The sequence below is a fragment of the Macrobrachium rosenbergii genome, chromosome 1 (assembly GCF_040412425.1).
Source record: "Macrobrachium rosenbergii isolate ZJJX-2024 chromosome 1, ASM4041242v1, whole genome shotgun sequence".
NCBI classification, from domain to species: domain Eukaryota; kingdom Metazoa; phylum Arthropoda; class Malacostraca; order Decapoda; family Palaemonidae; genus Macrobrachium; species Macrobrachium rosenbergii.
This window is the reverse complement of record NC_089741.1, coordinates 24,336,358-24,357,483: the sequence shown is the minus strand read 5'-3', so window position 1 is coordinate 24,357,483 and position 21,126 is coordinate 24,336,358. Positions and strand designations below refer to the sequence as shown.

General features: G+C 36.5%; 2 protein-coding genes across 10 annotated transcripts in view; one reads left to right on the top strand and one right to left on the bottom strand.

Moving 5' to 3' along the window:
• The window catches only part of LOC136843116 (uncharacterized), a 145,677-nt gene that overhangs the window by 57,038 nt on the left and 67,513 nt on the right, over positions 1-21,126 (bottom strand). For 6 of the 8 annotated variants that reach the window (XM_067111502.1, XM_067111185.1, XM_067111260.1 and 3 more), the window contains one exon: positions 14,554-14,587. The exons of the other annotated variants lie outside the window; for them this stretch is intronic. The gene's annotated coding sequence lies outside the window, so the exon portion shown is untranslated. The remainder of the gene's footprint in view (positions 1-14,553; positions 14,588-21,126) is intronic. 8 annotated transcript variants of the gene reach the window in all.
• The window catches only part of Hn (phenylalanine-4-hydroxylase), a 71,821-nt gene that overhangs the window by 5,213 nt on the left and 45,482 nt on the right, over positions 1-21,126 (top strand). The window lies entirely within an intron of this gene.

The window sequence follows — 21,126 nt, the reverse complement described above, 5'->3', positions numbered from 1 at the left end:
AAAATGCTTGGTTACAAAACCGGAATGGAATGCATTTCGAACAGGTACGCCCTTAACAACAAGAGGTCCCTGCCTCCCTGCAGTAGCTAAGTAGGCGGTTCCCCTCTTACGGAGACCTCCTTCACCGCCAGGAAGACTGGAGGAATGTATCCCTTCAAGCTATGACCGCATCCAAGCCGTACCTGCTGCCAAAGGTAGCAGCTATAGCTACTGGTTGGTTAGACGCTTATAGGCTACGAGCCGTATACACGTAAGCACTGACAACTCGGACACTAAACGTTCCATGCAGTCGTTTATATTACTGACTTCTATGTATCCCGTGTAACTGTTTACCTTATGAAATGGTCTTCACCGTGCAACTGATCAGTTTACATTACCGCATGAAACTTTATTTTGCTAAAAGCTCTTTTCTCAACCCAATTATTGAAGTCGCAAAAATTCTCTATCCCCTGCAAATGTTTCTGCGACTCTTTACATCCCGTGCAAAACTTTATTTTAACAATAAAACGCCAGTGATTGTAATGATCTACCATCGGACAATCCCTGATCCCGATAATTGTAAATAACAGTTACACTAATAAAGAGGATACAATTACATCTCGAAAAAGATTCGCAACTGATTAAAAGGTTACAACTATTAATAAAGATCCTGCCAATGAAATGCAAGATTTCATGTAAATATGATGACGTGGGTGAAATGCTCTTATCTTTATACTGCGTTATGAATACCCCAGTTCATAATTTACCCTAAATCGATAACTTGTTATGGTAATCCGATGTCGAAACGATTATGATAACTGAGAAAGTGCTCATTTCTCATTCAATAATTACTAAAGCTCCTAGAGAATATTGCCTTGACCTGAGCCAAAGGGTCGGGATCGCCAATCGCCAAAATTACTTTAAATCTGACCTCAAGCCGACGGCCCTAAGTGTCACCTAGCTTGAGATTTACTATCTTATCTAACCTCCTTCTCCTCCTCCTCCACTTCTTCCTCCCCCTCAAATCTGCTTCACAGGGACTTCTATATAGGTAAAAAATTACTTTAAAAGTAAAAACATGATGTTTTATGTATAACTGCTGATTTTGTAACTTTTTTTTTTTTCATTAACAACACATTATTTGCAGTAAGAAAATTCTTTGTGTATGTTAAGTCCACTGAGGCATGCATTTTTGCATGAGTGCAAAAGTGTATTGAACATAAAACAAGTAAAAAATCCGCCGAAGTTTCTTCGGCGCAAATCGAGTTTTCTGTGGTCTCGGTATAACACTGTATGAGCCGCGGTCTCTGAAACTTTAAACACGGCCCGGTGGTGGCCTATCCTATATCGTTACCAGAAGCACGATTATGACTAACTTTAGCCTTAAATAAAATAAAAACTACTGAGGTTAGAGGGCTGCTATTTGGTATGTTTGATGATTGGAGGGTGGATGGTAAATATAGCCTACCAATTTGTAGCCCTCTAGCCTTAATAGTTTTTAAGATCTGAGGGCGGTCAGAAAAAGTGCGGACAGAATAAAGTGCGGACGGACAGACACAGCCGGCACAATAGTTTTCTTTTACAGAAAACTTAAAATATACTATTTCTACCCTGATACAGAAAACTTAAAATATACTATTTCTACCCTGAGATTGAATGTGGCCCACAGGGGCTGGAATTTACTCTGGCGTGGCTTCTTGACCTTGGAAGAACAACTTTTTCGAGAAGATATCAATCCAATAGAGATGTCCTATATGTATTAAGGGGTAGATACTGTGATCTACGGGCATGTGCAGTGCGGTTGTCCTTTCACAAACGCAATAAGAGCCAATACATTAGTTGTGGCTCTGATCTCTTCTGTGGAATTGCTATTAGTTATTACTCAAATTGAGCGAACGCATAGACCCGGACTAAAAGTCCCTTAACTACAATGGAAAATAAGGAGACAACTACTATTATTAAAATATAAGGACACCTTGGGAAATTACTTTCCATGTAAATATATTAATTATAAATTTTAATTGTAAATGAATGGCTTCATTAGTTATGGTGTATCTTTATTGCGTTTTCTTCAAGATGCGCTCCTAAATATAATGTACACCTTGTCCCTTTTTGTGTTATTGTAAGGAATCTATATTAACCCTTTTCTGTCGTACTTCGTTTTTGTAATGTTCATCTTTTGTAAATATTATATATTGTGTTTTGAATTAAAAGAACAAAAAATTAAAGTGCGCGCTTCGACAAAAGAGAACGGGTAGATATGAAAATAAAGCAAGTAAGGGCTTTCCTTGTCTGTGCGTAAACAGCCACGTTTCGGAATTATTTTAACTCGTTTTAAAATAGGATTTTATAAAGCGTCAAAGGAGTTTATAAAACGTCAATGGATTTTATAAAGCGTCAACGGATTTTATAAAGAGTCAATGGATTTTAGAAGCGTCAACGGATTTTATAAAGCGTCAAAGGAGTCAAAGGATTTTATAAAGCGTCAATGGATTTTATAAAGCGTCAAAGGATTTTATAAAGCGTCAAAAGATTTTATAAAGCGTCAAAGGATTTTATAAAGCGTCAACGGATTTTATAAAGCGTCAATGGATTTTATAAGCGTCAAAGGATTTTATAAAGCGTCAAAGGATTTTTTAAGCGTCAAAGGATTTTATAAAGCGTCAAAAGATTTTATAAAGCGTCAAAGGATTTTATAAAGCGTCAACGGATCTTATAAACCGTCAGTGTCAGTCATCAAGGCACCTACTGGGATGCACACAAAACTGCAATTTCCCTTCCTTGATTTTCAGTACTTATCTTTCATTTCATGTCAGTAATAGTCATAAAGATACATTCAGGAAAGGCACCTTTCGTTACCATATAATGGCCAGTCGGTTTTCCTTTATTGTCTGACAAACTTGAATTTTAGCTTTCTACTAATATCTGTCCAGCATTAAGCATTCTGATATGTTGCCATTAACAGTGCGCAAAATGGAGTTCAGAAAGTCAAAATAATTGTATAATTTGAAATTTATTACCTTACTTTCTGTAAGATAGTAAATTGATTTAACTTGAATAAATCTAATAATTTAATTTCATTTAATCACAACACCCAAAATCAAAATATCTTAACACCTCCATAGTAAGCTCTCTGGACGTTCCTTTTCTCCTTGACGTTTTACGTAAGCTTCGAAACATCATAAAATGGGAACGAAAGAAAAAAAATGTATTTTCCTATGCTGCTATACAAGGCGACGGTGAGTTACGTAAGCGTAATTAACTTCAGAACTGGTAGGAACTACACGGCGGGAGAGATTTATGTAAGCACGCAGATCTACAGCGTCGTAGGAACGGGTTGTTTCAGCGTAAAACGTGGGGCTGCCGGGTATCTTTAGCGGCTACCTCGTAAATTCCGATCTGGACGATGCGAGATCTACTGAGCGCGGAGATCTTTACCTCTTATGTAATCTGCGAGTACCGACAACAAATATTATGCGAGTAACGTAAATAAAAACAAGCACAGCAGAGCCCACCTTTAATACTGACATTTATCTAGCATGAACTTGTAAAATAACTTGTAGTTCATGCAGTCTGTACTTTTGATAACAACCAAACTACTCTTTTATCGAAAAAACTAGCTTTTAGAATGCTTGAAGCCACATTGTATATAAAACAAGTAAAAAATGCGCCGAAGTTTCTTCGGAGCAATCGAGTTTTCTGTACAGCATATAATGCTGTAAGAAACTCTTAGCCACGACCCATGAAACTCTTAGCCGTGGCCCATAAAACTTTCAGCTATTGGCCCGGTGGTGGCCTGTGTTGTTGGCACCTATAGCGTTGCCCGACGCACGATCATGGCTAACTTTAACCTTAAATAAAATAAAAACTACTGAGACTGGCCGGCTGCAATTTGGGATGTTTGATGGTTGGAGGATGGATGATCAACATACCGATTTACAGCCCTCTAGCCTCAGTAGTTTCTACGACCTGAGGGCGGACAGAAAAAAATGTGGACATAGAAAGTGCGGACGGACAGACAAATATCCATCTCAATAGTTTTCTTTTACAGAAAAGAAAAGTAAAATGTGCCGTATGTTACGTTACCTTCACTAAAATGGTAATAATCAAGATATTCTCTCTATCATTTTTCTCCCTAGTCCTGCCAAGCCTTTCTGTTGCATCACACCCATTCAAATAATCGTAAAAGTACTTGCTGCAAGATCTTTTATCATCAACCAAGTTAGCACCTACAATCTTGTATCCAGCTGAAGGAACTCAAAAACTTAATTTTAAGTGCATGTTTGCTTATCCAATCATGACCGTGTAAATGGAAAAGGCTTGCGAATGGTGAGATACGTTTCAAAATTAATCAGTAACTGATTTACTCCTGAAATAAATCTCACCTGAAGACTGACCAAGTCTTGGTATCATCCGACATTCATTTTATAAGCCACTAATATCAAACTACCCAATACAACACCTATTATCTGCTGAATGGAATGGAATTTAAAATTTAGGCCACAAGCCAAGCACTTGGACCTATGAGGTCATTCCGCGCTGAAAAGTAAATTGACAGTAAAAAGGTTTGAAAGGTGTACCAAGAGGAAAACCTCGCAGCTGCACTATCAAACAATTGTCTGGAAAGGCTGGGAAGTAAGATCGAAGAAAGAGAACATAAACGGAGGTACAATAAAAGGAATGAAAGGGAGTGCAGCTAGGGGCCGGAGGGACGCTGCAAAAAACCTCTAAGTAATATCTACAGGGCATCATGTGAAGTACTCCCCTACGGATCTATTATCCGCTGAGATATTGCTAGAATGCGATAGAAACGACTGCGTCTATTAATGGTATTCTAAATAAGGATGCGGCTCATCTCTGACAGACTACAAGATAATCCGTTTAAAAGGACACTGTAAGTCACTTTTAATGTTGTCAGATGTCATTTAAGACCTCCGTAACATTCCAATCGGTTGTGGATGGACCCCAGTACAAAGTTTCTATTAGTCCCCATTATCTCAACAATCCCGAAAGTCTTTTAAGGTCAATATGACCTTCGTTTTTTATTCTTCTATATTAATCGGTAGTAAGGAACTGAAATTAATCGCACTGTGCGCCGTTGCAGGTAACCTAAACCAATTTAATTGTTAGAAGGAAATCTTTTCAAAGGGACCTTTTATGAACAGGTTTGCCAGCTATATATATAACTATCACAGCTATGAATACTTCTGTTTTCTGTAGTCACTATCCTTCCATTGTTCTCTTAAGCGGGACTGAAGCAGAAAATGTTCATCGGAGCAAAAACCATTTCTTGTTTAAAATACAGAGACTCGCACCTTCTACCTAAAAAGCTATTTCTTTTCTCTATAAATAATATCTTGCACCTTTTTCTATTAATCTACAGCACTGTGTTACATGGCCTCTTCTTTGATTAACGATTTAGCTTAGTGCTTTATTCTCCTACACCTGCAGAGAGAAAAATATAATTTCAGAGCCTAGCACTTTCACCAATCCCTTTTCAACTCTACCTCCAAACTCAAACTCGATTTTCTTTTCTTGTTGAAATGGGTATATGATATTTTGGTAGAAATTGTCTCTTTCTATGAAAGATACTCACAAGCACTGTCTTCTCTGATAATTTAACTAAAATCAGTTTTATTTTTGGTATTTTTCTCGTTTTTTAGACCTGTACCAAACATAAATTTATATACCTGGCTTGTAGCTGTAATCAAAACTGTGAATTTTCATATGGATCACGTCAAACAGGCCTTCCAACATTTTAAATCGAGAATCTAACTTGAGCAAATCCCACTCACAGGTATTTAAAAATCAGTTTTAGTCTAATTCCCGTGTCCCACCAGAATAACTACTCTTCCCATTTCGTCTCAATTTCTAGCGAATTGACGCGGCAATGACGGCAAAACTTACGGAGCTTTTAAACACTCATGAAGTCACAATATACATACCCACCACGGTATGCTCATGGCTATCCGATAAAATAGCCTAGGAAAGGATGCACTCAGAATTTGAATAATGGTTTCTTAGGGAGGGGACATGACTGCTCCTGCGCATTTAATGTGTAACCGAATTTAGTCATGCTAACGCTGTAACTCAGCGAAGGTAAAATCAATAAACTGATGAAACCTCGCGTAATGAATCAGCAATTCTGCTGCCCAGCAATGTAAAATTTCGTAGAAAATGATTTACCCAGTTATTTATCGAGGTAAACCTGAAAGTTACTGACATTCGGAGCATGCTGCCAATATCATACCCAAAGTCAATAATTGCCCCTAAAACCACGTTCCATTATGGTGATTTTGTTTATAAGAATGTAAATGTATTTTCTCTGTACCAAAAAAATGAACAATATTTACACCATTCTCAAGGTAATGTCAGACATGTCGGAAATTCACTGATAACCACTACAAAACAGTGGTCATCATCAGTGTCAAAGCAATAAAAAAAAATAGCTGACTTTCAAAAAAGCTTTGCGCACCTAGTTCCATCAACCTTCAAACTACGCAGAGCAGAATTCAGATGCGAAAAACTACGCGTTCTGACCACGTAAACACCTGACCCTATGAATTCCATTATAATTGTAAATATTCATATCAGAGGTTCAAGACCTAAGGGGAATTACGTTCAAACTTTTTAGGCAAATCTCAAGAAATGGAATATGGTCAGCTTGACAGTGGTTGCAATTGTAATCATGCTCATTGTAACTTAGATTAAGAGTCCATATGAACAATAATTAAATACTTTTATGAGATTGTACATAACAACGTCGGGAACTGCCATCTGGATCCCCACTTATATGACCGACATTTTTGATGGAATGGCCAAACCCAATGCTGAAACCTTGAGACCAAACTTTGTACCCTGGAAAGCTAACGCAGGCTTCAGTGCTATACAAAATTATACCCAGTACGACGGGCCTCATAAATCTCTATAATGTAAGATTACTTTAAAGAGGCGCAGTAGAATATAATGACGCATCCATACCAGTTCCAGTACCTGGTAAAAAGTGGTTCCAGCCTTTGTTATCCTCTGCGGGGATATCTAGACCTTACGCAAGCGTATATACCTCTAAAGAGGAACGAATAAAAACGAGTAAAAAATGCGCCGAAGTTTGTTCGGCACAATCGATCTTTCTGTACAGCGTATAATGTTGTATGAAATTCTCAGCCACGGTCCATGAAACTCTCAGCCGCGACCCATGAAACTTTCAACCACGGCCCGGTGGTAGCCTGTGTTGTTGGCGGTATCCGGTCATTTCTTCGAAAACAGATCTTCGAAAACAGGTCTTCGAAAACAGATCTTCGAAATCAAAAACTTTGAAGTACAATAACTTCGAATAGCATAATCTTCGTAGTAAACTACTTCGACATGCCACTTTCTTCAAATCACCAATTTGTCACTTCTCTCTCTCTCTCAATCCCATTTAAAAGGAGTAGAAGGCAGAATAAAGAGGAAAACCCTAACCTACCCTCAACTACCCAAGTAGGTTTGCTTAGCGACACAGGGTCCAGGTATCCCAAAAAATAGGAAACAAAGAATGTAATGTTTTTTATTTTTATTTTTTGAAGGATAATCAAAAACACTTGCATTAAAATTTTTATTAAAACAAAATAATTAAAAAACAATTGTCAGGACAATTTCTATCAGAAGTTATATAAACATAAATCATTGTTTAGAACTTGAGGTTGTGGGAAATTCCACGTAGATAGTCTATTATGTCAGTTGAATCGTCAAAAGAGGAGACGAGGTTCTTGAGACGGTCTGTACTGGCTTTGCATTTCTTCGAAATCTTCTGGAACTCAAAACCGCTATTTATGCGTTCTAGGTTTACTTCATTTAAAGATTGTTCCCTTTTAAGTGCACTTAAGAATTTCCATATAGTTGGATGATACGAAGAAGCTTGCTGTAAGAATCCTCTATGCCAGCCCTCGACTGAATTATTCGTTTTGGGTAAATCTTTTTTCCACTCTCTCGAAGCATGACCACATATCAACATTATACTTGGGAGCTCGACGTCTTCCCCTTCTGTCAGGTGCCAGACGCATGATCGTGGCAAACTTTAACCTTAAAGAAAATAAAAGCTACTGAGACTAGACGGCTGCAATTTGGTAAGTTTGGTGATTGGGGGGTGGATGACCAACATACAAATTTGCAGCCCTCTAGCCTCAGTAGTACTTAGGATCTGAGGGCGGACAGACAGACAAAGCCATCTCAATAGTTTTCTTTTACAGAAAACTAAAAAGACACGAAAGCGCCTCGCAAGCACCCCCTTATTTTGAAACTCTTTAGGTAATTTTAGATCAATTGCATTATGTCTCTCCCTTTTCTCCGATTTTCTTTCGCACAATTCACTATTCTAAGGCATAAAAACATCATCGAACAAAATTCCAACCCAATGAGGCTGAAGATGAGGTTCCTGTGTCCAAAACTGACTATGAATCCGACATGTTATGCAACTACAATACCTCGAGAGCAACACTGCATAGATTCCTTATTAAAGTCATAAAAACCAAAATTAAATGGTTTTCTTCTTTTTACTCTAAACCTAAGAAATCTTCCGTTTTCCCTTTCTCCACCTGAAAGAGAAAGACCATTAACATCACACTGATGTCAGAAGACCTTGGTACGTCTGTGAAGATAGCTCGTGTTCATTTTCTGTTTATATTTCTTACTTCACCTTCTCTAAGGTTTACCAGTTCACTATTTCTATTTACGTATTTACTCCACTTCCCTTCATCCGGCATCATTACTGATAACCATCAAGACGTAAGTATGGTATAAACCTATCCTTATAACCTCCCTTTCATTGGCCCATTCAACAAACATCAACCATTTCAACTTCTCTGAACATTCGCTTAATTCGTCCCACAAAACAGAACAAAAATTCACTGTTTCATTTTCCCATCAGCATTCCCTCTAAAGATAAACTGATATAGAGAGAGAGAGAGAGAGAGAGAGAGAGAGAGAGAGAGAGAGAGAGAGAGAGAGAGAGAGAGAGAGAGGCTCAATCAATAATGAATAACCTGTTCACCAACACAAGTCATAATCTTCGAAAAGAAGAAATACTTTCAAGTCTCCATTCCTAAGGCACTTTCCAAAGTCCAGAATCTCCTCGCATAAGGCTGCGAGACTCGTTACCTGAATAACTTGGGGATAAGTTATTCAAAGTTCTTGCCCTAGAGAAACCTAGTTTCTTCGTCTCTCTCTCTCTTTCTCTCTCTCTGGTTTACCATATAAGGGGAGCATTTGCTTGCACAATTAGGGTACACCGGAGAGTTTGTTTTAACTCTTTCTCTTGGTTGGCTGGTTGAGTGACGTGTTGCGTAATCTGTCGTCGTACGACTGCGGTCATCGACAACCACAGTCCTCTAATAGATGGAAAAGATAAGTTCGGAGAGTATTTAAGAGTAAAGCAACGTATATCCCTCCTACGGCATAACTAGCAAACAAGCAATTGACACAAATGCACCATTACTAATTTCTTCTAGTTAAATAATGTAACAAAGTGCTGTAGATCTCTCAATTATTTATTCTTAAGCTGTTTGGGTGGTTCATGCTAATCTAACTTAAATCTACCACTTTAACAGTCAACTATTATCGTATATAAATGACAAGAATACATGCACACATAAACGCACACATTTCACAGTACATATACATACATACATACATACACACGCATATATATATATATATATATATATATATATATATATATATATATATATATATATATGTGTGTGTGTGTGTGTGTGTGTGTGTGTGTGTGTGTGTGTGTGTGTGTGTGTGTGTGTGTGTGTGTGTGTGTGTACATATCGACAACTGAGTAAGAGTACGTACTGCTAAAACAAGTTTCCTTCAAAGAATATTACCGTGACAAAACAGCTTTAAAAACGAACTAAAAATTCCAAACCATTCGCGCTTGCTGTCATACAAACAATGTGTTGCTATGCTTCCTTGTGTACCAGAATTATCGACGTGGCTATTTCTGTGCCTGGTGTTATGTTAAAAATGTAGCGCAAATCTGTTTGACATTACTTTCTACGTATGAAATTGTTCACAACTCAAGTGTTGGCAACCAAAAACTTACAACGTTTGTTCCAAGTTCATTTCCCAGCTCAATGTTGCTAAGCAAATACAATGTTTGTTCCATGTTCATTTCCCAGCTCAATACTGCTACGCAAATACAATGTTTGTTCCATGTTCATTTCTCAACTCAATGCTGCTACGCAAATACAATTTTGTTCCATGTTCATTTCCCAGCTCAATGTTGCTAAGCAAATACAATGTTTGTTCCATGTTCATTTCCCAGCTCAATGCTGCTACGCAAATACAATGTTTGTTCCATGTTCATTTCCCAGCTCAATGTTGCTAAGCAAATACAATTTTGTTCCATGTTCATTTCCCAGCCCAATGTTGCTAAGCAAATACAATGTTTGTTCCATGTTCATTTCCCAGCTCAATGCTGCTACGCAAATACAATGTTTGTTCCATGTTCATTTCCCAGCTCAATGCTGCTATGCAAATACAATGTTTGTTCCATGTTCATTTCCCAGCTCAATGCTGCTATGCAAATACAATGTTTGTTCCATGTTCATTTCCGAGCTCAATGCTGCATCGCAAATACAATGTTTGTTCCATGTTCATTTCCCAGCTCAATGCTGCTATGCAAATACAATGTTTGTTCCATGTTCATTTCCCAGCTCAATGCTGCTATGCAAATACATTGTTTGTTCCATGTTCATTTCCCAGCTCAATGTTACTAACCAAATACAATGTTTGTTCCATGTTCATCTCCCAGCTCAATGTTGCTACGCAAATACAAGGTTTGTTCCATGTTCACTTCCCAGCTCAATACTGCTAAGCAAATACAATGTTTGTTCCATGTTCATCTCCCAGCCCAATGTTGCTAAGCAAATGCAATGTTTGTTCCATGTTCACCTCCCAGCTCAATGTTGCTAAGCAAATAGAATGTTTGTCCATGTTCATTTCCCAGCTCAATGCTGCTACGCAAATACAATGTTTGTTCCATGTTCATTTCCCAGCTCAATGCTGCTACGCAAATACACTGTTTGTTCCATGTTCATTTCCCAGCTCAATGTTGCTAAGCAAATACACTGTTTGTTCCATGTTCATTTCCCAGCTCAGTGTTGCTAAGCAAATACATTGTTTGTTCCATGTTCATTTCCCAGCTCAATGTTGCTAAGCAAATACATTGTTTGTTCCATGTTCATTTCCCAGCTCAATGCTGCTACGCAAATACAATGTTTGTTCCATGTTCATTTCCCAGCTCAATGTTGCTAAGCCAATACAATGTTTGTTCCATGTTCATTTCCCAGCCCAATGTTGCTAAGCAAATACAATGTTTGTTCCATGTTCATTTCCCAGCTCAATGCTGCTACGCAAATACAATGTTCGTTCTATGTTTATAATGTCAACAAAACCTGGTTGGTGTAATTATTGTTTAAAAATAAGGTTTTTCAGTTTTCAGATTAAAAAATACATACCCTACAAATCTGCTGACAGATATTTTTGTTTCGACGAATACATTTTTAATATTCATCTGTGTGGTTACATAAAACTCAATAGTAAATAACCACAAAATAACGGGTAAGGGGCGGTCTCCAAAAACTAACACGCAAGGAGTCAACAAAAATAAGATTAAAGCCGATGTCATATGGAAAAAAATTAAACTTCATGAACAGGTTACAATGCGCAGTTAGAGGACGAGACATTTGTGGCCCATGGCAGCAAACACTTAGGTGAAAATCAAGATTGAAAACAGCGTGTGTTTAAGTGCTTCCGCGTGCCGATCTTCGACTCTCAAGTTGCATAACTTCATAAACTTTTTTTTTTATTGCTCGGCGACATCATCATTATTATTATTATTATTATTATTATTATTATTATTATTATTATTATTATTATTATTATTATTTCAGTAGATGAGAGCTATTCACATGGAACAAGCACAGGGATCATTGACTTGAAATTCAAGCTATCAAAGAATGTTGGTTTTAACATCCCACTGCAGACACCCCCACTGCAGCAGTAACTGATCATGATACAGAGCCAGTGACTTTTCATCGCCATGGGGGAGACGCGAACCCGCGACATCTGAGTGACATTAACGACACTAACCACTACACCAGTGGACCAGCGTAAAACATTCAAGCAGTACACACTATAACTGAGCTGATTTATTCATGAGACCCAGGCCGCGTAGCCTCAGGTAAAAAAGATGAAATCTGAAAGATGGCAAAATTGAAATATCATGGTCGACCCAAGCACGACTGAATGAATTACCTGATTATTTAAATCGGAAACTCCACTGGCTATTTAAATACGCAATCCACAATATCATAAATTTTACCCACGTGATGTGATTCAAATTACACCGTAAGAATGACGAACAGTCCCAGTAATTAGCACAGTTATTATTATGACATTAAGCCTAAATATGAACATTATGTTCTCGGAATATCTTAATCTCAATATTTTGCGAGATTGCTTAATATAAACTGAACACGCATCTCTCAGTACAAAAAAAAAATAACAAATAGTGTTTACGAGATGCTTTTCATAATAAAGGTTCAGTTCACTGCCTCCCATATAATCTTTCGGATCCCAGTATTACATCAACTGGGTGAAAACACTTCCTTTTCCTTCTATAATGTTGTCAAAGGATGTGAAATACCGTAAGTTAATGTATGTACATTTTAATACACACACACACACACACACACACACACACACACACACACACACACACACATATATATATATATATATATATATATATATATATATATATATATATATATATATATATATATATATATTAAATACATGTATATGTATATATAAATATATATATAACATATGTATATATATATATACATATATATGCATGTATGTGTATATATATACACTGTATATATGAAATCTTTCAGAATTTTAGCGTTCATTTTCCGAAATGTTTCATGTTCCAAAACTGCCCTGAAAAGCCACTGAATGACTTCTTCAGCCATTCGTCAGTCAAAAAGACGAGGATTTTCTAATTACCTATGCAGAAAACGAGTGTGCTGCTTTCAGGCAATACTCAAGCAGTGTCGCCTCGTGTGCTGATTAATTTGCTCTCAAGGTCCCATTGTTGAGTTTCCTGTCAACAACGTGAAAAAAATGAGGTAGTCCTTGTGGATCGTTATACTGAGGTTCAGTGCTTGCTTGACTCAAATAACAAATGTCATGGACAAGTCAGCAATAGAAAATTAGAAATTTATTCAAGTGGGAACATTTTTTTTTTTTTCTTAAACTGATTTTTTTCTTACGTTAAAACTGATCTTGAACTGAATGTGAAAATAACAAGAATTAGCATTATTCAAAACCAGTCTCAGTAGACATAGTATAAAAAATACCAAATCAGCGAATTACCTGATAAGAGAGAGAGAGAGAGAGAGAGAGAGAGAGAGAGAGAGAGAGAGAGAGAGAGGGGGACGGAGTACTTAATTTCATTTGTAAAGAAATCTATTTTTCTCGTAAATTAAAACTAGTGTCAGTAGACATTGTACAAAAATACCAAATCAGCGAATTAGCGGTTGAGAGAGAGAGAGAGAGAGAGAGAGAGAGAGAGAGAGAGAGAGAGAGAGACTGGCTTGAGTAAGGAGGTTACCGACTGTGGTTATCGTATGCCTTAAGCTGCCGTTTGACCTTCATTATGCACACTGCGTAGTTTGGTGTCCGAGGTGAATTTGGCAACGAGGTGACGAGCACTAAAAGAAAAACACCACTGCTTAGACAACACCGGTCGTCTTTTGTGGTGTGCTCAACAAGCCGATAACTTTATTGTTATTCGTAGAATAGAATACAGCGCTGGCACCTATGAGGCCATTCAGCACTGAAACAGAAACTGACAGTGAAATGGTTTGAAAGTTGTAACAGGAGGAAAACCTCAAAGCAGTTGCACTATGAATCAATTGTTAGGAGAGGGTGGAAAGTAAGAAGGAAGAAAAAGAGATTGTGAACGGGGGTAAAGTAAAAGGAATGAAATGGTTGGCAGCTGTTGGCCGAAGGGACGCCGCAAAGAACCATAAGTAATGCCTACAGTGCACCGCGTGAGGTGCGCTGACGTCACTACCCCCCCCCCCCCGAGTTTATTATTAGTCGTATCACTGTTGTCACTATACTGTCGACAAACACCTTTGAGGGTCTAACTTTCTTGGTCGAAACGGCAAGTCCCGACGTTACGCACTGTCCTTTGGACATTACTGAGAAGGCTGACCCCGGGGTAGACGACGACAAGTCTAAGCATGGAGTCTATTGCCCGTAGCCTCTCGCTATTCATGAGGATGGATTTAGGTTAATTTGAGAAATCTACTAAAAACTGGTTATGGCATCACCTACAGTATATACTGTGCGGCCGCCCAGTACGGTAAATATATCATGGAATGGAACGTTCACTCGCTGCATGAATTTATATTCAATCTCCAAGAAAAAAATTGCTTTTAACTGTTTCAAATATAACCATAATGGCAATCACTAAAAAATGAAAAGAGGACATGCAACAAAATTACTTACGTTTGTGGTGAACTTGGCTGCGCACCGATCAATCCTGAAGAATAAAGACATAATTAAATAAACATTTGATTATGAGAGCTAATTATGGGCTACATAAACTTGCAACATTCCTAATTCCACCGATTCAACACACAGAGGGTACCATGAAACACTCCCTCTTTCATTAAGAGCATTCATAATTTCCTGGGCCCATTTAGGCTGTGAAGACTTACAAATCATAATTTTAAGGAAATGCAAAATTTCCAGCAAGCCCCAGAATTCTAAAACGTCAAATCTCCTGTAAAATTTTAAATTCTTAAACTCCGTATCTTTCGACTCACTTGGCCATTTCAAAGTTCGAAATACTCGTATTACATTCCAAATCTTCAAATATTCCTATTACAAAGAAAAACACTATTAACAAATTCACATATTAACTCAAATTTTCAAAATCTACCACTGGCGTAGACATTCCAAAATCTTTCTATTGGCTAGAAAATTCAAAATATTACTGAGAGTCTGGAAGTTTCAAACCACTGCATTAGCCTGAAAATTCCAAATAAACTCATTAAACCTTCTAAATGAACTCATTAGCCTGAAGACTTCAAATTTTCACACAAGTCTGAATTTCATCAGTACTTAAAAGCTTAACATTTGAGAAGAGATTTATGTGTAGAGGTATAGTGTTACTGAAAAAATCAATTATTACACAAAACATGTTAGCACTGTCATAAAAGAATGGAACCAAAGTTACACGAACTTAAGATATACATATATATATATATATATATATATATATATATATATATATATATATATATATATATATATATATATATATATATATATATAAGCAGACTTGAATACAAAAAACCTAACAGCGTTAGGGAAATTGTTTTATAAGAAAACCGCTCACAAAAGATAAGTCACAAAAATTCCGAAAATGCTGATCAAGAAGTTTTTAGCAAATGAACTTTTTACCGTTTAGAAAGTCCTCGCACAACCGTTGGGGTTCAGTTTCGACATTAAGTCTCCAAAACATATTAAAGTGCACAAGTAGGAAAAACCCTCTTTTAAAAGATTACATCGTTATCCAGTTTTCGAAGATTGCGTTCAAATTTTAAGCCAGATACATTTTTTTTTTTTTTTCGCCCGTTCAGAAACTTCTCGCACTATTGACGTTTTCTTCTCTCAAATGTTCTAGAAAGCGAAGGTTTCTCACTGCAAAACTATTAAAACAACAGTTTCGACTATTATGGATGGGTGATTTATTTCTCAAGGAAAAAATATTTATACTTGAGCTAACATCGTTCAACCATTCCCAAAGGCTGGTAAGAAATTGATCCTTTTGTGGAACTCCAAATAGGTGCATTTCCTTTGGAATAAAGGCACTTAGGTGGAATATTATTATTATTATTATTATTATTATTATTATTATTATTATTATTATTATTATTATTCTCTTCCAGCTAGCGGAGCACCAATGTCCTCCTGAAGATGCGGTGTTGTCCTCTCTCGTCGTAGATGGGTCATGGAAAACAGAAATCTTTGCACGTCCTTGGGAAACCCGATATGCCAGCTACATGCTGATGAAAAAAAAAGATAAGAACAGAGAAGACTCTGTATAATTAAATGCCGTGGAAACAGCTATAATTTTTAACGCAACTGCCCTCAGAGAAGGTCTCCTTCCTAATTATACCCGCTTACGACTCAATGACCCAGCCGCGACGAGAGAAGACCCCGCTACATCCTTCAGGAGGACATTGGTGCTCCGCCAGCTGGAAGAGAAAAAGAGAAGGGAAGAGAGAAATAAATCAAGAATTAGATACATTACTATTATTATTACTATTATTATAATTATTATTTATGTCGTTCTTTTTTATTCATGAGGGTTTCATGACACAAATGTATTTGAATTATTTTATGTCAAATACTAACTTCAACAGTCAAAGCAATTATCAGCATACTGAAAGAGAGAATAAAGAATATAGAAATTAGGTTAAGGCTAATCGCTGGGACCTATCAGGTCATTCAACGCTGAAATGGAAATTGACATAAGAGGTTTGAAAGGTGCAAAAGGAGGAAAACCTCGTAGTTGCGCTACGAATAAATTGTTAGGAGAGGAAATTAAGATAGAAGAAAGAGAGTATAAACAGAGGTGCAGTAAAAGGAATGAAAGAGGATGCAGCTACGGGTCGAAGGGACACTGCAAAGAACCTTACAGTGCACCGCGTGAAGTGCACTGTAAGAATGTATACACACTTAAGATCTGGATCTCCTCACTAATTCACGCATCTGCCTCTCCCTAATCATTACCACTTTATTGAAGAGAACGATGCATCCTCCGAATATTATCTGTACTGCATAATTCCTGTATACTATCTTTATTGCATAATACCTAAATGCTAGCTTTATTGCATAACACCTGAATGCTATCTTTATTACACAATTCCTGAATACTACCTTTATTGCATCATTCCTGAATGCTATCTTTATTACACAATTCCTGAATACTACCTTTATTGCATCATTCCTGAATACTATCTTTACTGTATAATACCTGAATACTCTTTATTGCATAATTCCTGAATGCTATCTTTGCTGCATAATACCTGAATACTCTCTTTATTGCATAATTCCTGAATGCTATCTTTGCTGCATAATACCTGAATACTATCTTTATTGCATAATTCCTGAATGCTATCTTTATTGCATAACTACATACTATCTTTATTGCATAATTCCTGAATACTATCTTTATTGTATACCTGAAAACTATCTTTATTACATAATTCCTGGATGCTATCTTTATTGTATACATGAATACTATCTTTACTGCATAATACCTGAATGCTATCTTTATTGCATAACTCCTGAATACTATCTTTATTGCATAATACCTGAATGCTATCTTTATTGCATAATACCTGAATGCTATCCGTATTGCATAATTCCTGAATGCTACCTTTATTGTATACCTGAATACCATCTTTATTGCATAATACCTGAATACTCTCTTTATTGCATAATTCCTGAATGCTATCTTTGCTGCATAATACCTGAATACTATCTTTATTGCATAATTCCTGAATGCTATCTTTATTGCATAACTACATACTATCTTTATTGCATAATTCCTGAATACTATCTTTATTGTATACCTGAATACTATCTTTATTACATAATTCCTGGATGCTATCTTTATTGTATACATGAATACTATCTTTACTGCATAATACCTGAATGCTATCTTTATTGCATAACTCCTGAATACTATCTTTATTGCATAATACCTGAATGCTATCTTTATTGCATAATACCTGAATGCTATCCGTATTGCATAATTCCTGAATGCTACCTTTATTGTATACCTGAATACCATCTTTATTGCATAATACCTGAATGCTATCTTTATTGCATAACTCCTGAATACTATCTGCATTGCATAATACCTGAATGCTATCCTTACTGCATAATACTTGAATGCTATCTTTATTGCATATTACCTGAATGCTATCTTTATTGCACAATACCTGAATGCTATCTTTAGGGCATAATACTTGAATGCTATCTTTATGGCATAATACTTGAATGCTATCTTTATGGCATAATACTTGAATGCTATCTTTATGGCATAATACTTGAATGCTATCTTTATGGCATAATACCTGAATGCTATCTTTATGGCAAAATATAATACCTGAATGCTATCTTTAGGGCATAATACCTGAATGCTATCTTTAGGGCAAAATACCTGAATGCTATCTTTAGGGCATAATACCTGAATGCTATCTTTATTGCATAATACCTGAATGCTATCTTTAGGGCATAATACCTGAATGCTATCTTTAGGGCAAAATACCTGAATGCTATCTTTGGGCATAACACCTGAATGCTATCTTTAGGGCAAAATACCTGAATGCTATCTTTATGGCATAATACCTGAATGCTATCTTTAGGGCAAAATACCTGAATGCTATCTTTATGGCATAATATCTGAATGCTATCTTTAGGGCATAATACCTGAATGCTATCTTTAGGGTATAATACCTGAATGCTATCTTTAGGGCAAAATACCTGAATGCTATCTTTAGGGCATAATACCTGAATGCTATCTTTAGGGCATAATACCTGAATGCTATCTTTAGGGCATAATACTTGAATGCTATCTTTATGGCATAATACTTGAATGCTATCTTTATGGCATAATACTTGAATGCTATCTTTATGGCATAATACTTGAATGCTATCTTTATGGCATAATACCTGAATGCTATCTTTATGGCAAAATATAATACCTGAATGCTATCTTTAGGGCATAATACCTGAATGCTATCTTTAGGGCAAAATACCTGAATGCTATCTTTAGGGCATAATACCTGAATGCTATCTTTATTGCATAATACCTGAATGCTATCTTTAGGGCATAATACCTGAATGCTATCTTTAGGGCAAAATACCTGAATGCTATCTTTAGGGCATAACACCTGAATGCTATCTTTAGGGCAAAATACCTGAATGCTATCTTTATGGCATAATACCTGAATGCTATCTTTAGGGCAAAATACCTGAATGCTATCTTTATGGCATAATATCTGAATGCTATCTTTAGGGCATAATACCTGAATGCTATCTTTAGGGTATAATACCTGAATGCTATCTTTAGGGCAAAATACCTGAATGCTATCTTTTAGGCATAATACCTGAATGCTATCTTTGGGCATAATACCTGAATGCTATCTTTAGGGCATAATACCTGAATGCTGTCTTTATTGCATAATACCTGAATGCTATCTTTATTGCATAATACCTGAATGCTATCTTTATGGCATAATACTTGAATGCTATCTTTATGGCATAATACTTGAATGCTATCTTGGCATAATACTTGAATGCTATCTTTATGGCATAATACTTGAATGGCATAATACTTGAATGCTATCTTTATGGCATAATACTTGAATGCTATCTTTATGGCATAATACTTGAATGCTATCTTTATGGCATAATACCTGAATGCTATCTTTATGGCAAAATATAATACCTGAATGCTATCTTTAGGGCATAATACCTGAATGCTATCTTTAGGGCAAAATACCTGAATGCTATCTTTAGGGCATAATACCTGAATGTTATCTTTATTGCATAATACCTGAATGCTATCTTTAGGGCATAATACCTGAATGCTATCTTTAGGGCAAAATACCTGAATGCTATCTTTAGGGCATAACACCTGAATGCTATCTTTAGGGCAAAATACCTGAATGCTATCTTTAGGGCAAAATACCTGAATGCTATCTTTGGGGCAAAATACCTGAATGCTATCTTTATGGCATAATATCTGAATGCTATCTTTAGGGCATAATACCTGAATGCTATCTTTAGGGTATAATACCTGAATGCTATCTTTAGGGCAAAATACCTGAATGCTATCTTAAGGGCATAATACCTGAATGCTATCTTTAGGGCATAATACCTGAATGCTATCTTTAGGGCATAATACCTGAATGCTGTCTTTATTGCATAATACCTGAATGCTATCTTTATTGCATAATACCTGAATGCTATCTTTATGGCATAATACTTGAATGCTATCTTTATGGCATAATACTTGAATGCTATCTTGGCATAATACTTGAATGCTATCTTTATTGCATAATACTTGAATGCTATCTTTATGGCATAATACCTGAATGCTATCTTAAATGGCAAAATACCTGAATGCTATCTTTATGGCATACCTGAATGCTATCTTTATGGCAAAATACCTGAATGCTATCTTTATTGCATAATACCTGAATGCTTTCTTTATGGCATAATACCTGAATGCTATCTTTATTGCATAATACCTGAATGCTATCTTTATGGCATAATACCTGAATGCGATCTTTATTGCATAATACCTGAATGCTATCTTTATGACATAATACCTGAATGCTATCTTTATGGCATAATACCTGAATGCTATCTTTATTGCATAATACCTGAATGCTATCTTTATTCCATAATACCTCTCCTAATAAGCATTTCGAGGCATCGCCATTTAGCTAGCAACCCTGTGGTTCTCTACTCACTGTTCAGGAAACTATTGATAACGAACTTGCTTAACTTTCCAGAGAGAGAGAGAGAGAGAGAGAGAGAGAGAGAGAGAGAGAGAGAGAGAGAGAGAGAGAGAGAAAATTTATAAATTTTACCTTTGTACAAATATTAGGATCAATACCTTCCTTTCATGGTAACCTTTATCCGTCCAGTACAATCGCTCTCTCTCTCTCTCTCTCTCTCTCTCATAGGAGCCACCCTAAAAAACAGGATACTTGCTGTCCTTCTAACAAGACTCGTAACATGTAACTGTTTTTGACAACAAGATAAATATTGATGCGTTTCCCTAGAGAGAGAGAGAGAGAGAGAGAGAGAGAGAGAGAGAGAGAGAGAGAGAGAGAGAGAGAGAGAAAATGTCGTTTCGTAATCAAAGAAGCTGCACTGCTGTGAGAGCCGACAGATCGTGGAAACAGTTAATTTAAAAGTTAACCCAATTAATTGTACATTTTTTTTTTAGATGTTTACAGTACAGCATAAGAATAAAACTATTACAGT